This window comes from Zingiber officinale, chromosome 1B, assembly GCF_018446385.1.
Source record: "Zingiber officinale cultivar Zhangliang chromosome 1B, Zo_v1.1, whole genome shotgun sequence".
In the NCBI taxonomy this organism is placed as follows: Eukaryota; Viridiplantae; Streptophyta; class Magnoliopsida; order Zingiberales; family Zingiberaceae; genus Zingiber; species Zingiber officinale.
In genome coordinates this window covers 125,500,031-125,515,871 of record NC_055986.1, presented here as the reverse complement: position 1 = coordinate 125,515,871, position 15,841 = coordinate 125,500,031, and positions in this window count along the sequence as shown.

The following is a 15,841-nucleotide window of genomic DNA, read 5'->3' as shown; positions in this document are numbered from 1 at the left end:
AGTACAATCTCTCGTGCACTCGTACCCTCACCCTTACGACTCTTTTGACGCTTCCTTTGCAGCTTTAACAGAACCTTCAAGCATACTTTCTTTGGCTCTCGTCCCTCGGATGCATTCAAGCCTGCGGCTCGTCCCCAACGCCATCCTTCGCGTATGCCTCGAAATTACTTCCCTCGGCCCTTGTCCTCGCTGCCTTGTCCACGGTCCCTCGGATGCTTCATCCTTCACCGGACCCGAAGCCATCAACCTGAGTCGCATGTGTATCCTGCGAACCTGCATAACTCAAATACACATATCAGATACAAGGGTGAACCTAACTTAAACTCTTTGACACACACATCAAAACTATGATCGTACCGATCAAAACCTAGGTCGATTGCACCAACAATCTCCCCCTTTTTGATGTGTGGCAATATGTTTAAGTTAGGCATAAATATCAACATGAAAATTAGAAGCAATATGTAAACATGAAGCATAATACCCAAGCTCCCCCTTAACATATGCTCTCAACCAAAATTTTCAAGTTTTTCACATAGTTAGGTTTTTAACTTAAACTTTTGCATTTCTCCCCCTTTGACACCATCAAAAATTGTACCAAACATGTAGACATACTATGGTATCAATGTGGACTTAAAAATACCCAAAACTAGCTCTTGAATGTGCTGGGAAACAGCTACCAGTCGACTGATAACTGTCGCAGTCGACTGACACATACCAAAACCAAATTTCAGCATTCTGAAGCCAACTTCAGAAATGCATAAAAAATTCTAGAAAATTCAAAAAATCATGAAATTTTGAACACATATTTCTTATAATGTTCTTTAACAAGAAAAAATATGTTTCCATGAAAATTCATCATATTTTTAAAGTTTTGATAAAAACTCAAACACTTTAAGAATCAATCAAGTTTGTATCAAATTAAACCTTAGTTTTGAATTCATATGTTTCAAAATAACTACGCACTGTAAATGAAACATAGAATTATTTTCAAAATATTTGAAATGTCCAACTATGATCTATGGGCAAGATGTCCATTAATTAAATATTTGCTTTCCCCATAGTTGGCCTATGATCACTAAAAATTGATACATCACATAACTCATCAAAATGCCATAAGCATAAGTGAATTATTTGTATCATCCTAATATCTCACATTTATGGTTAGAAAATAATGCAAATCATTGTGAGATAGAGGTAACCTCTACTTAGCCCTTTTGATCATGATTTTCTATCAAGGCTAAGTGCTCTCTCTTAAGGTCTCAAGTCAACCATTTTTCAAGGATTTCAATTATAATTATCATAGTTGACTTGATCCAAAATCCTCTAACCCTTGAGGATTGATTTTGGTACCCAATAGAGGTTCTTCTTAATTGGGTTTACCAAATATTCCTTGGGGATCCATTTTCTATCTATGGTCTTGGTTTTTGATTGCCCCCTAGCAAGTAGACAATGGTAGGTCTTTTCATTATTGGGTTCATTGTATCCTAACCCATTTTTCTTAAAACTTGCCCTTTGGCTCCCAATGATCATGTTTAGGGTTTTAGAGCCAATTTTAAATTTTCTAAGGGCATTTGTAAGGTATTCTACCTTTTCCCTTAATTTCTTATTTTCTTCTTCTAAACATGAATCATTTGAATTTGTAGAAGAAACATGTATATCATTATCCTTAATAGTCATGAATTCTAATTTTTCCTTAAGCATGTAAATATCATTTTTCAAGGATTTGTTCTTTCTTTTTGCCTTAAACAAATCATCATTTGTGCTTGAAATAATTTTAATTAAGACATGAGGAGGAAGATTATGTACCTCACTTACCGAGATGTCCGAATCTGATGTTTGACCTCCCCCTTCACTTGAGCTCCCCTCTTCATCTTCACTTGAGCTCTTTCCCTCTTCATTTTCGGATGAGGTGGAGGCTATATCATCAATTCCCATTAGCGCAAAATTGACTACATGGTGCTCTTCTTCCTCCGATGATGATGAAGGATCATCCCATGTTGCTTTTAGGTTTTGAGCCTTCTTCCCTTTTTCTTTTGTCTTCTTCTCCTCCCTCTTCTTCCCTTCCTTCCTCTTCAAGAGAGGACAATCATCTCTTATGTGTCCTTCTCCTTGACAATTATAGCAAATGATCTTCCTTGTCCTACTTTTGCTTCTAGTACTTTTCCTAGCACGAGATTTGTTAGAAGAAAAAGATTTAAATGCCTTTGTCATCTTTCTTACCATATATGTCTCTTGATCGCTATCCATTGAGGCACTTGATTCTTCGGAGTCGGAAGATGGTGTTGATGAAGATTTCTTCTTCTTTCCCTTTCCCTTGTTTGCCACAACGGCTACTCCTCTTGATCTATGAGCTTCTCCATCTAATCCTTCAACTCTTGTTTCATGAAGCTCCATTGTTGAGAAGAGTTCATCTAGAGAGGATTTCTCTAGGTCCTTTGATATGTAGTATGAATCTACAATGGAGCTCCAAGTTGTGGTTCTTGGGAAAGCATTTAGGGCTTTCATCATCATGTCTCGATTTGAAAGTGTCTCACCTACACTTGTTAGCCCATTAATAATTTCCTTAATTCTAGAATGTAAAATTGATACCTTTTCTCCTTTCTCAAGCTTGATATTGTTGAGTTGAGTTCGAAGGAGGTCTCTTTTTGCCAATTTTGCTTCCGATGTCCCTTCATGAAGCTCCACTAGCTTTTCCCACAAGTCTTTGGCACTTGTATAGTTTCCAATTCTTGTTACTTCTTGTTGTGGAAGAACATGTAGTAGGTGATGCATTGCCTTGGAATTTGCTAGATGCTCTTCTTTTTGCCTTTTGATCCATCTTGTTATGTCGATTGTCTCATTGCGTTCATCCTTGGGTTCTTCAAAACCACTTCTCATGATTAACATAATGTCAAAATCGGTATTGAAAAATACCTCTATTTTCTTCTTCCACCATGAGAAGTCCCCTTCGAATTTGGGTGGATGAATATTTGAGCCGGCCATTTTGATGAAATGCTCTTCTCGGCGATTAGTCTGTTGAAGGGCGTCCTCGCTCTGATACCACTTGTAAGAGATCGGTGGCCGGCTAGAAGGGGGGTTGGATAGCTACGTCACCCCCAACTTCTTTTCTTCTCTACAAAAGATTAGTGCACACGCGGAAATACAACTAACTAATGAAAACAATAAAGAAAGAATACCAAATCGCTAACAAGCTCGATGTAACGTGGTTCGGAGATTGCTTGATCCTACTCCACGGCGTGTCCTTGAGGTGGACGAGCCCTTGATCCTTCGGTGGATCAATCCCTGGCAATCTCCGGCTAGAGCTTTCTCCTTCTCGGTGGAGCAAACCTCTCACAAAGGATCTCTTCCTCTTTACAATGATGAACTTAGGTTTAGGAGGAAGAGAGTAGGCTTCGAAGCTTTGGGCAATGACAAGGAGTTATTCAACAAGCATGAGTCACCTCCTTAAAGCCCCAAAGCTTCCTATAAATAAGAGGAGAGAGTTGATCATCATATCAACTCATCTCGGCACCAGTCGACTGCTAAAACATGCAGTCGACTGCTAAAACTTGCAGTCGACTGATCTACACCGACCGAACGAACATAACCATTCTGTTCGCGCCCAATCGACTGCGCAGTCGACTGCACCAGTCGACTGCTAAAACATGCAGTCGACTGCTACAGTACTGCTACAGTGACACTACAGTACTGCTACAGTAAACCCTAAAATTTATGCTTTTACTCTGGGTACAATCTCTCGTGCACTCGTACCCTCACCCTTACGACTCTTTTGACGCTTCCTTTGCAGCTTTAACAGAACCTTCAAGCATACTTTCTTTGGCTCTCGTCCCTCGGATGCATTCAAGCCTGCGGCTCGTCCCCAATGTCATCCTTCGCGTATGCCTCGAAATTACTTCCCTCGGCCCTTGTCCTCGCTGCCTTGTCCACGGTCCCTCGGATGCTTCATCCTTCACCGGACTCGAAGCCATCAACCTGATTCGCATGTGTATCCTGCGAACCTGCACAACTCAAATACAAATATCAGATACAAGGGTGAACCTAACTTAAACTCTTTGACACACACATCAAAACTATGATCGTACCGATCAAAACCTAGGTCGATTGCACCAACATATTCAACCCCCCTTCTAGCCGGCCACAAGATCGTCCTCCAACATAATCTGCCTCAGAAGTATATAATACCCTCCTCGTCTCGTGTGAACTCGGTCTGTTGTCCGGAAACTATCTGGCTGCCAATGAACTACAAATGTTGATCACCAGCCTGGGCCTCTCGGATCCTCGTCCTGATCGACGACTGAGCAACCATGGTAACAAGAATACCCTGCTCTGTATGTCCTTGCTCCTCAAGGTCTAACTCGGAGAAACCCTGAATCAAGTCTGTAACTGAAACTCGGTGGCAAGCCAAAGTCCCTCTGGACTTCCTGCTGAGTGCATCGGCAACCACATTAGCTTTCCCCGGGTGATAGCTAATGATACAATCGTAATCCTTCAGGAACTCCATCCATCTCCTCTGTCGGAGATTAAGCTCCTTCTGAGTAAAAATATATTTGAGACTCTTATGATTAGTGAGAATCTCAAATGTAATGTCGTACAAATGATGCCGCCAAAGCTTCAGAGCAAAGATGATGGCAGCTAACTCCAGATCATGAACTGGGTAGTTCTTCTCATGCTCCTTCAACTGTCGAGAAGCATAGGAGACTACCCTGTCGTGCTGCATCAGAACAGCGCCCAAACCCTGAAGAGACGTGTCGGTGTAGAGCACAAATCTGTCCTCTCCAGAAGGTAAAACCAAAACTGGAGCTGACACTAATCTCCGCTTCAGCTCCTGAAAGCTGGTCTCGCAATCCTCGGACCACGTGAACTTCACGCCTTTCCTGGTAAGGCGGGTCAGCGGCATAACAATACGCGAGAAACCCTTGACGAACCGTCTGTAATATCCTGTTAGTCCCAGAAAACTGCGGATCTCTACAGATTTTGGCTGCTCCTAACTGGTGACAGCCTCGATCTTCTGAGGGTCTACTGAAATACCTCTGCTCGAGACCACATGTCCCAGAAAACCGACTGAGGATAACCAGAATGCACACTTGCTGAACTTCGCGTACAGCTGATGTCGTCGAAGAGTCTCCAAGACTGTGCGAAGATGCTGTGACAACCATGCGACAGCAGCTTCTGAGCCTGAATCGCCGAAATGATCGATATGTCGTCGTCTCTGATGCCAGTGAAATCCCACGAGGGTTGGTTCGGAGGCCGGAATGTGACCACCCTCGTCTGGCAATCAACAGTGGCATGATATGCTGACAAACAGTCCATGCCAAGAATAATATCAAAATCGACCATTTCGAATACTAAGAGATCTACCGTAAGTATCAGGTTGCCAAAATCTAATGGGCAACCTCTGACCTCCTGAGTGACGTCCAAGGTATCACCGGACGGTAGAAAGACAGTCAGTCGCTGCGGTCTGAAAGTGGGTAATCTACCAATCTCTCACATAAAAGTACGAGATATAAAAGAATACGAGCTACCAGTATCTATCAGCATATCAGCAGATAATGCATAAATAGAAATTGTACCACGGAAAACGGATCCATCGGCTCGCTGCGCATCCTCTCTAGTGACCGCATGAATACGCCCAGTCTCTGGTGGAGGAAGAGGTGGTAACGCTACCTGCGACTGCTGCGTCTGGGCAGGAGCCTGCCACTGAGGTGGTGCTGGATACTAGGCCAGAGAAGTTTGAGAGGGTGGCGACTGATACTGTATCGATGGTTGGGACTGCGTCTGATACTGAGCCTGAGGCTGGGGCTGCAGCTGATACTGAGCCTGAGGCTGGGGCTGCAGCTGATACTGCCCCTGGGTCAGATAATGAGGTCCTGGAACGGAGCTCTGGGGTACTATGGGAGTACTGGGGTACTCCTGTCCGAGCATGCCAAATGCAGCTACTGAAGGGGAAGTTGTTCCCTGCTGGTGGTGTGAGGGTGAAAATCTCCGCCCTCCTCGTCGAGCCCCTGACTAACTGTGCTGCCCTCCCTGAGCAGTAATTCCAGGAGCAGTATGCTGAGCCTTCAGCTGGCAATCTCGACTCTGGTGCCCAGGCAGTTTGCAATAAAAGCAAACTGACTGTTCCAGAGAGCAGGCGGTGGTGATGTGATCTCTGGACCCACATCTGAAACAGCGAATGCTGCTGGCGGGTTGTTTCCGGTTCTGCTGTGGAGACCGAAAACGTCCTGAAGAAGACTGCCCTGACTTCTGAGGCCTATGTAATACCCCAGAAGTACCCTGATCTGGCCGACTGCGCCCGTTCTGTTGTTGTGTAGCCTGTGACTGCTAGATCTGTCCAGATGTCTGACCCGGCTGTTTCCTTTTTCTGTCCGGAAACGCTCTCTGCTGAGCTGACTCAATCATGAGGGCTCTGCCCAAAGTTTCCAAATAAGATGCGCAACCAAGACTGGCAAGCCTTACTTGCAAATGTCCATCCAGCCCCTGAATGAACTGCTGTATACGTGAACTGTCCTCAGCAACTAGCTCTGGACAAAATCTGGCCAATCTGTCAAACTCTGCATTATACTCTGTCACTGACCGATTGTTCTGTCGCAAACTCAGGAAATCCTGCCGGCGAGCCATCTGATAAGCTCGTGGAAAGAAGCGGCTCTCAAAAGCCTCTCTGAATCTGACCCAAGTGATGTTCTACTCGTCGATGATGGAACGCTGAGTAAGCCACCAAGTGTCAGCCTCGTCCTGTAAGTGAAAAGCAGCCAGCTCTGCTTTCTCCCACTCGGAGCAAGCCATATAGAAGAAGGTTCGCTCCAGAGTCTCTATCCACGACAGGACCACACTCGGATCAAGGTCTCCTCAGAAGAGTGTAAATCGACTCTTCATCGACTCTGCCAATGCTGGAATCCTGGCTCGTGCCGCGACAATGTCAGTGAGGTGTGTCAGAACGGTTGTAGGAATTGACGGAAACACTGGAGCTGATACTACAGGTGGTACCGCTGGATAGACCGGGGGAGGTACTCCCGGTGCTACTGTATAAACTGGAGCATATGCCGCTGGTGGCACTGCAGGGTCAGCATAGGTGGTCGCAGCTGGATGTACGATAGGTAGTGGTATCGGATGTGGAGCAACCGGTACCGCTGGTGCAGGTGCTACTGGGTATACAGTAGGTACTGGGGGCACAGGTGCCACTGGTGTAGGGTACACAGTAGGTCCAGGTGGCGGTGGTGCCGAGTACGTTGTAAGCTTGGTCGGAGCAGGTGCGGGGTATGCCGGTAGTACCCCTGGTGGTACCGTAAATACGGTAGGAGTGGGTACAGTCGGTACAGCCGAGGTAGGTACATCTAAAGGAGCCATCGGGATCTGAGAGCCCGACACGCCCACAGTATCCTGAGTCTGTCCCTGACTGACAGACTCAACACTAGTAGGCATCTCTGGCAAGTCCAAAGATCCCAAGGCCCTCGTACGTGGCCGTCCAGCACCACGTCTCGCAGCAATACGTGTAGATCTCCTCATATCTGTTAAGTTATATAACAGACATTACTACAAGTATAACAATAATAAAATAAACATCATATCTATTTGTCGTCTGGAGATGTTTCGTCGCTGTCTAGTCCCCTTTTTCCTCGAAATTCCATACAAGAAAATCATCGAAAATCTATATAAATCCGAAACGGAAGTCCGAAACATAAACATAATGGAAATCCGTGCTAATCCGAAATAAATACTCAGTTTAACCCGCAAACTTGGGCTAACCCAAATATCCAGAACACCAAAAGCAGGTATCATAACTTGGCTCTGATACCAAATAAATTATCACGCCCCGGAGGAGTCCCTGTCCGAAGAAATTTCGGCAGCATCTCCCCTGTTTGATGGACAATCTGAAACTTTCTACATCGCCCCCAGGGCCACACATACATCGGCCAACACGGCCGGAACAATAAATAAGCAACAATCACACATCCAACACCCACGCAGTTTAATAGTGAACAACTAAGAAGCAATGATAAGAAGACTCAAAAACAACCCTACTCAACTACACTCATAAAGCACAAAACTGATGTCCTACTCCACTACACTCATAAAGCTCAAATCTGACGATAAAATCAACTTACGTCTTCTGCCGTCTAGGCAGGCGTGTAGTAAAACAAATCCAAATAAGCTCATCGACAGTATCCATAAGGTAAACTAATACAAGTCCAAATAGTGCAATAAGAGACATAACAAAAAGATCAAATAACTCTGGGTCTTCAGGGGACTAGCGACTGGAACTCTCCGGACAGCATCAACCTGAAAATAGCAACGGAGGAGGGTGTGAGTCTAACACTCAATGGGTAACAACTGATATGCATAATAAATAAAATAACAACTAGCACAAATCATGCGTACAATCTCCTGATACAAGAAGGATAAATGCAACAGAACCAAGCAGGAGAAAACTGTACTAACTAGGACCAGGGTATAAGTATAACAGGGTCGTCAGACCGAGAAGTATCAAAATCCTATATGCATGTCAATCATATGCATCCATATAAATGCAGCAAGTAAATGCAGCAAACACAAGCAATAAATGCATCATGCATATGATGCAAATGACATGATCACTCTGACGCCAGTCAGTCATCTCACACACAATGGTGAGACTGAGTGGGTAGAGCTGTGACAACCGTGCACTCTGCCATCACTGCTCCTGATGAGTGACCGAGTGGATGGGATGCTGTCGGAGTACACCTATCCTCCCACCTCAAATCATAAATGGGGGAGCTCAATGCTCTCATCTCCCGGTACACAATGACGGGGAGGGATCTCTGACGTGCTACCACGCTGCGTCACACTACCCATGAGTGGACCAACGGAGCACCGACATAGCCAAACTGACGTGCTACCACGCTGTGTCACGCTACCCATGAGCGGACCAACGGAGCACCGACAGAGATGAAACTGGCGATGTGCTCAACAATAATGGAGCAGACTATCGCACAGCATGTAATCATGCGAATGATGCATGACACTAAGCATGACAAAAATCCTGAATAGCATAGCAATATCCATACATATATAAAATGTGTACCATAGGAAAATGAACCAAATTAAAGGTACACAGATTAGATAAGTTATCAAAAACCCTAGGTCATGAACATAATAAATAACATGGTTGTGTCACTACCTCTATAAGTATGTATAATCAGGTAAATACTAACATGATGTGCATAAAAGTAAACAAACAAGCATGTAACAGATCGGGTAGTGATCAACCGAAGCAAATGAAAAACACAATCATTGCTATTTGTTAAAAACATTACTATGCATATCAAATGACATAAAGTCAAAAGTACCTGCCTCCAATAAGAAAGGATCGTATCCGGTCCAAATCCGACGTCGAGATACTCGTCTCGCGTCAAAGTCCTGTATCAAATATATAGATATATTTTATTTAGCTACAATTCTTATAAATAGATAAATAAAATCTCTAACCCTAAATTAGGGTAAAACTCTAATCATACCGATAGATAAATTCCAAACCTAATCCATATATATAACCAACTTAAACTTAACTAAATTTCTGTACTATTCATTTCTTATCTTTTCCTAGCTCCAATTATGTGTATGCTGTAACAAAAGGAATGACTTCCTCTACACCTTACCTCAATTCACCTCACTGTCGTTTCTTGATCCAAAGTAAGTTTATGCCCAGAGTTGTGGATCACCCACGCACAAAGATGACCGGAGCTGTAATCACTGACCAAGCCTTAAATCTCAACAATTTAACATAAAGAACAGAAATTAGGTCTTCTCTAATCGGATATGTGGCATGCCTTACCTAAATCCAAATACAGGAGGAAAACCTACCTCCAATTCGACCACCGGAAACCCTAAATCAGCACTATCACAGAGGACTTACGTGACTGAATCGGGCAAAGAGGAGAGATGTGCAGGTGAACTTGAGCCCTAGGTCAAATCTACACTGCTCGGAAGGAAGGAGGCGTCGGAAAGGGGCGCTAACGGCCGGCTGTCGTCGCTAGGGCATAGGGAAACAGTAGCGCTAGGGCACAGGGGAGGTCGGCGGCGCCATTGGGACCTCCACAGCGAGGGGCGACGAGTGTCGGTGGTTAGCTAGGGCACAAGCGACTGGTACCGGACCTGGTGGCCTGCGCTCGCCTACGCCGTAGGGCAAAGACGAGAGAAAAGCGAAGGGTGCTCATGTGCCGATGATCAGCGTCGTTGCTTGGCGGAGTGGAAGAGGAAAGGTAGGTGTACGGCAGTAGAGCAGAGATTAGGGCACGAGGGAGGGGAAAAGCTCGGAAGAGGAGAGGATAAGATGGGATGCGTCGGGGGAACGGTGGTTTTGGTAGCACGCTTGTTGGGAGAGAGCAGTTAGGGCACGAGGTGGTTTCGGTGGGGGAAAGAAGAGAGACGCGGGGGGGGGGGGGGGGGGTGGGGGGGAAAGGGAAGAAGGAAATAAAAGAAAAGAAAAAGAAATTAAGAAAATAAACATTTCCTCGCTTAAATGGGTAGCCTAAACAGGCTTTCCCGGACCCCGTTTTTATTCCCGTTAACTCGTCCATACGAGATCCAAAAAATTCCCGAAAGATTTCTAAAAATTCTGGAAAATTCCCTTATTATTATTCATCATTTTTTGGTATTTTACATTCGTTGCTGCAGATCACTTTAGGGTCCACGTCAACAGTGATCCGAGCATCCAAACCAGTCTGAACGCCTAGGAGTGGATAAATGACTTATCGCTTAGCCGTTACAAAGCGGATTGAGGTGACCAGCCGGGGGACCCAGACAGGGTCTGGGTGCCCAGGATCTGCCAAGTTAGAAAACGGTCACTTTGACCAGTGAAACTATAAAAGGAGGCTTGGGGCTTGAGATTCAATTCAACACTTGAATTTAAACTTCCAAATTCTGTTTACTGCTTTTATAGTCTTTTTTTTATACTTAATTGTTGTAAGAGGCTACTCCGCTGAAGGAGATTTTCATTGGAGTCTTCAAAGTCTTAGACTAGTAATCTTCTTTTTATACCAAGTAAATCGGTCTTGTATCTTACTATTCTTTTTATGTTTATTTTGATTAACTTTTGATCAACTAACCTGTGTTTTATTTGCTAAAATGAGAAAGTAAAAGAAAGTTTTAAATTTATTAATAGGGTAATTCAGCCCCACTTGCTAACTAACTAGGACCTATAAGTAGTGTTAGAGCAAGAACTCTTTAGAAGGACTAATCGTCGTCTACAACATAAGAAATGGCCGGAGCTAGTATTCATCCACCGAAGTTTGAGAGAGACTTTGTGATATGGAAGAAAAAGATGGAGGTATTTTTAAAATAGATTTTGAAATATTGTTAATTATTAAATATGATTTTGTAGAACCCAGAGATCAGTATGGAGAGATGAAGAAAGAATAACTCTGGAACAAGAAAGAATAGAGTGACTCTGTGGCAAACGGAAAGACATAATTCTATCTGCTTAGTGTTCTGCCATCTCAAGAGGTCAACTGCATCGAATGCTACACCTCAGCCAAAGAACTTTAGGAGAAATTCTTGGAGCTCCATGAAGTCACCTCAGAAGCAAAGCTAGTGAGAAAGAGCATCCTCAGAAATCAACTAACAAACCTTCGGATGAACAAGGAAGAGAAGGTGACCCAACTCCATACGAAGATCAAGGAACTAATCATCCAACTCAAAAACCTCGGAGAAGCAGTAACAAATTGAGATGCAATCCAATATGTGCTCAACGCTTCCCGAGGACAATGGAGTGGTCAACCTTAGTATATGCATATTACATCTCTAAAGACTTGGAGGTAAGTACTTTAGAAGAACTTTTTTTAACGTTTGAATTACATGAATCTAGATGTGCAGAAGTGACAAAAGAAATGGAGGTAAATCATAACTTGACACTGAGAGCCAATAAGAAGGATGAACTAGAGTCAGACTCATCCCTTAACAAAAATTAAGAAACATATATGGTAAGAAAGTTTCAAAAGTTTTTTAAATCTAACAAATTTAGTGAGATGCAGGCCAAGAAAAATCGAAGGAGCAAAAGAAAGGTTTAATACTACAATTGTCAGAAAGAAAGACACATCAAGGATGACTACCTAAAGCTCAAGAAGGAAAAAGACAAAGAGCCAAGGTGACCCAAGCATAAGAATCTCAAGACTACCTGGGATGAAAGCTCTTCATTAGAATCCAAGATAGAAACTTACTCTGGACTGACACTGATGGCATGCAAGTCACGAAGAATCAAGTATCTTAGAAGTAAGCATCGATGAAAGGGGAGCTAATCAGAAGACAACAACAATGAAGGGGGAGAATCGAGCTTCAGATTTTATATGATAAGTGAGGTATATCTTCTACCTCCTGATCAATTGTATTCAGGCATAAAACCAATGTCTAAGTCTCTATGTAAGCTTAAAACAAAAAATGAACAAATGAAAAAAAAAAAAACTAGAACTAAGAGTAGTTTTAGCTAAAACATGCCCTTTAGAAGAATTCGATAAATTGGAAATTAAAAATGTTAAGTTAAAAGAAAAATTAGAACAATTACAAAAAGGTGATGCATATTCACATGTTTAAAATTATCAAGGATTAAATTGGTATTTCAGATATCAGTCAAATTATAAAAGTATCATAAAAATATATTTTCAAAAAATATCTTGTTAATCCAGTTGGTAGGAACTTTTTTGGGAATCCTCAATTATACTTAGTTTAAATATTTATGCATATTTTAATTTTAACTTGCCTTAATTTTTTGCATGCTAAAATTTCCTGATAGTAAATTTTATCAAATAAATTTCATAAACCTTTTGTTAGAAATTAATTATATTTTAATTTTTCTATAAAAAATAAATAGGTTATTTATCAAAAGAAAAAAATTTTCAGAATTTTTTGACCATTAAATAATTTTTAATAAATTTTTAACAAAAATCATATTTTAAAAATTAAAATATTTCATGAGTTTTTTTTTGTACAAATTTAATATTTTATGATAAAATATTATATTCTCTATTACGGAAATTTTTTTGACCAATTTATTTTGAATTATTTATCAAAAATAATGTTATAGTAATTAAAAATGATCTAGATATTATTTTTGAAAACTTTAATTTTTCCGTGGATAAAAATTAAATTTTACATATTTTGAAAAATTATCGTAACTTTTAGATATCAGATTCTATTTGTATAGCATTTAACTTTGAAAATTTTTATTTTTGATTAAATAATTCATACTGGTCAAAATAACTATTTGTTTGTCATAAAATTATTTTAACTAAACTATTGGTTTTTGTTTGACCACCATGAAACTTTGTAGTATTTTTTTTTTGAAATTTAAAATTTATTTTTAAATTATTTTTTTCCATAAAATCTAGTTGTTCAAATTTTAAAAATTTGGATATTCAAAAAATTATTCTTCAAAAAATTTCCTCAAACTAGTAATTGGTTTAGAAATCCTTAAAAAAAAATTTAAAGATTTTTTTTACATATATACCCATAATTTTTTTATGTGATAAAAAAAAAGAGAATTATGTTTAGGGGGAGATCTATTAAAATTTTCAAATTTGCTTACTTATAATTGCAAAAATTTTGTAATACATTGTACAATCAAAATTTACTTATGTTAGCTTGTTTTTATTACTATAACTTAATTTGAGGTTGATGCAAATTAAAAATGGGGAGATTATAAGTACCTCGGGTAAATTTTGATATGATCAACTGAGTTAAGTTAGGTCATGTTGCATTTGCTTCTTGTGTCTAAGTGTGTATAAACTTAGGAACACAAAAATTCGAGCGGAAGATGCAGCTAACTAAAAGGATGGCACGAGAAGTGAGTCGATGGGCTCGGTGCATCTGAAGGACGAGGTGTTACAGAAGAGTACACCGATGGACGAGAAGGACGTGCGCGGTGCTTCCGATGGACGAGAAGTCAGAGCGGAAAACTACTCGAGGAGAGAAGGTCAGAGTTGGATTCGGGTGCACTCAACTCTAGATGACCGAAGAATCACCCAAGCGATCGGAGACGAAGTCGGACAAAGTCAACTTTGAGTTGACCTTGTCCAAACGCCTGGAGAGGGTCCGAGTGCCCAGACCACCTTGGTGCCAAACAGGCACCTCGTCGCAGAGTCGTTGAAGTGGATCACTTTCGGGTGCACATCAACAGCAATCCGGGCGCCCGAGAGTGGATAAATGACTTATCACTTAGCTGTTGCAAAGCAGATTGAGGCGACCAGCTAGGGACGCTCGGAGGGTCCAGGCGCATGGGATCTGCCACATCTGCAAACGATCAATTTGATATGTGAAACTATAAAAGGAGGCTTGGGGTTCGAGATTCAATACAACATTTCAATTTAAACTTCCAAATTTAGTTTATTGCCTTTATAGTCTTTTTATGTGCTTAATTGTTGTAAGAAGCTACTCCGCAGAAGGAGATTTTCAGTGAAGCTTTCAAAGTCTTGGATCAGTAATTTTTTGATCACAAACCAAATAAATCGATCTTGTCGCTGACTATTCTTTTTTATGTTTATTTTGATTAACATGTTGTCTTTGCTAAAACGAGAAAGCAAAAGAAAGTATTAAATTTCTTAATAGGACAATTCACTTCTCTCTTGTCGGCCAACCGAGACCTACAGAAATTACTAATAAAATTTAAAATTATTTTCAGTGTAAAAGAAAAAAGAATTTAATTTTAGGCTTCACCAAATTAATTGAAAGTTAGTTAGTAAAGGATCTAGATTTTTAATAAAATAGTAAGATAACAAATAATAAAATAATGATATAATCAACAATAAATTATCAAGCAAACCTTGACCCTTACCTAATTTAAGAAGGCCCCCAACTATGATATAACAATAAGGGCGTGTTTGGTTCGGGGTTATCGTTGATAACTAGTTGGTTATCAACGATAATCTTGTTTGGTTTAAGTAATTGGTGATTCCTGGTGATGCAACATCTCGCCACATCAGTAATTAGGGAATAGAACCAGGAATCACAAAACCTTGGAAATCTTAGGTTTTCTACGATTCCAGGGTTATCAATATTTTTTTCCAAAATTACCCTTCGAATCACAAAACCTTGCTCGTCTCGACGCCGCCACAGCTGCGATCGGGAGCGCCATTTCCTTCTTGATCTTCTTTTCCTTCTTCGTCTCCGATTCATATCTTAGACGGATTGTACGCTTAGCTGATTGGTTTCTGTCCTTGCATTGGTTCCTGGAAAGGATTCTTGTTTATTCAATCGGGCGAGTGCGGAGTTGATTTTGATTTGGGGTGTTTTGTTCTTTAGGAAAGATGATGTCGAGATCGTATGCGAACCTTCTGGATTTGGCGTCGGGGAACTTCGCAGCGTTGGGGATGGGCGGGGAGTGGGCGGCGCAGCGGATGCCGCGGGTGATGACGGTTCCGAGGACGCTGGCAGACCTGCAGGAGGAGGAGGAGCGGGCCAGCAGCGTGGCGTTGGACGTGCAGTCGTCGCCCGCATAGGAGCAAATCATCATCATGGCGAACCAGTTGCCGGTGCGCGCCCGGCGGCGGCCGGATGGACGCGGGTGGTCCTTCGGGTGGGATGATGACTCGCTGCTGCTCCAGCTCAAGGACGGGCTATCGGAGGACATGGAGGTTCTCTATGTCGGCTCGCTGAGGGTCGATGTGAAGGCACACGAGCAGGAAGACGTCGCGCAGACGCTGCTTGAGCAATTCAAGTGCGTGCCTGTGTTCGAGCCGCCGGATCTCCATGACCAGTTCTACCAAGGCTTCTGTAAGGCCAACATCTGGCCGCTTTTCCACTACATGCTCCCCTTCTCCGCCGACCACAGCGGCGCCGGTGGCCGCCGGTACCTAATTTTTTTTTAATATATTTTCGG